This window comes from Penaeus vannamei, chromosome 28, assembly GCF_042767895.1.
Source record: "Penaeus vannamei isolate JL-2024 chromosome 28, ASM4276789v1, whole genome shotgun sequence".
Classification (NCBI taxonomy): Eukaryota; Metazoa; Arthropoda; class Malacostraca; order Decapoda; family Penaeidae; genus Penaeus; species Penaeus vannamei.
Genome location: NC_091576.1, coordinates 23128534 through 23131033, shown reverse-complemented (window position 1 = coordinate 23131033; position 2500 = coordinate 23128534).

Here is a 2500-nt window from a genome sequence, read left to right as displayed (position 1 = left end):
GAAGACAGTATTAAATGGCGTCTTCTCATACGTGCCATAAGAGTTAATCCAGTATTAAAGTTTAATCCAGATCTTTAGCGCATGCGCATTGGCAGCAGCTAGGATCAACTTTTAGTACACCTCTAGACCAGGCTTTAATAAGCTCATTTTAAAAATCCTGCACATGCGCAGAAGGACAAGTTAATCCCACCAGTGTGTACTGTTACGTCCGTGTCCGTCACTTGAACTTTATGATTGCCATCACTTGGTTGCCATTCAGAGTAATTTTCGGCAATAACATCGATCTTCTTCAATTTTCGTACCGGTGTATTTATTATGAAAATGAAATTATATATATTAGCATGTAAATGGTAAAATATTACGCTGAGGAAATAACTTATGGTAATGAATATAAAAGCCAATATTATTCCACGAGGAATCTTTGAAGTTCAGAGGCTGCAGACATGGAATTTCTGTTCCAGGTTAGTGAAACACAAGTTATATACGATCAAGGTCACACGATTTGACGTTTTAAATCAAATATGAACCAGTGTTTTAAAGAGAAGAATTGTGTGCTAAGTTTTTCTCAACTACTTTACTATAGAAATTGACAAGTATACTTTTCTATGGACCTCCTGAACAGCATCCTGAAGAAAACATGTTTCCCTCCAACACGATTCAACGCAGCAAAAAGGCTGTCCGAGGAGCAGCGTGATGGATATTAATTGGTGAATGTCATTTTTGTACTTAGTGTCATTGAAATAAAGATTGGTTTTACCTTGATTCATTAGAAACGGATTTCGTTCTTACCATTTTTACTACCATAAATATAAGATCGTTATCATGAAAAAAATAGAATATTTCATAAATAATCATGTTTCCCTTATAAGTAAGCCTACTTGTGTCTCGTAATTGTCATATGAAGATCAAACTGCATCTATAAAAATGAGTATCAGTGGTGAGAGAAATCGTTTAACAATGCCAGTGTTGAATGCAAATTGCAAGGTTTATTTATTCAAGTAAATTATATATCGGTTTGCAAATCTTTAAAGGTAATATCTTGCTCCAAATCACAATTAACAAACATATTTTTTTCTTCTCATAATCTGAGGTTGAGGCTACATCTGTTGTTACACATGGAAATGAGCAGTTAGAGGAAAAGGATTATTAGGCCATTTGCAGACCTTAAACGTTTTCTTTCAGTTTTGACAATGGCAATGGCGTGAATTCTTTTATACTCAAACTAGCAAAATATGTACTTGGTCTTCCACTGTCGCTTATTTGTAAACAAAATCCTCCTGTCCATTTAAAGTCCGTGTCGGCTACAAAAACAACACAATGGCTTTGTAAATCAGTTCTCTTGAAAAAAGTACATGTAACTTTTGCTTCCAGGCCTGTTCAAGGGATGGGTGATTTCTGTAAGCGGACAGTCCTTTATTTTGTCACGCAGAGAACACATATAGAGACGAGCTATTGACAAACATAATACGCCATGTCTCCACATACACACTAACACACACACACACGCACTCACTCTCACTCTCTCTCTCTCTCTCTCACTCTCTCTCTCCCTCTCTCTCTCTTTCTCTCCCACACACACACACACACACACATCCCATCTTTTACAAACACGCAATAAGACACACATGCACACAAAAAAACAATACACACATATATGTATACACACCCGTATGTATATATCTATCTGTCTATAGTTATATCTATCTATCTTATATATATATATTTATTTATTTACTTATTTATACAATGGTGTGTATCGATACACAGAATTGTCCAAAGCGATACCGATACATTAATCTGATCTGGATGTCTGATGTGTGCAAGGAATGACTGCAGCAAGTAATTTTTCAAGCTAATCTTCACCTAAAAAATATCCAAAAAACATTATCAGTGATTTCTACCACGTACTTAGACAATTACACTTCAAAACTGACACCCAGTGCATAAAACCAAGAGTATCAGAAAGGTGTTCGTTTATGACCAAAGTAAAGAGATTTGTCCGCTCACTGTTTCACTCTTCTTGAACGACACTGACGACAGAGTGAGCGAGAAAACACACACACACACATACATATATACACATACACATGCCTACATACACACACACGAACAATACACATACATGGGGGGGAAAAAAAAGAGAGAGAGAGAGAGAGAGAGAGAGAGAGAGAGAGCGAGAGAGAGAGAGAGAGAGAGAGAATAACAAATTGTCAAAATTCCCAGACATATGTATAAAAGAACTCACCGTTCCGGCCCCATTTCCTCTACACCTGAGAGTTTTGAACTACTTCCTCTCGCAGCCACGTGGTGATGTCTGTTGTAGCTTGTATAAGCATAACGATTTTTTCTATGCGAAACGTAAATATTCGACGATAATATTTAAATTTCAATGAGTCAAGTCCAAACCGCAGAACTTTTTATCATTGTATCGTTAGCTAATTTTGTTTTGAAGTGACTTGACTGTAATGCAACGATTTAATGATAGAACTGAAACGGTCAA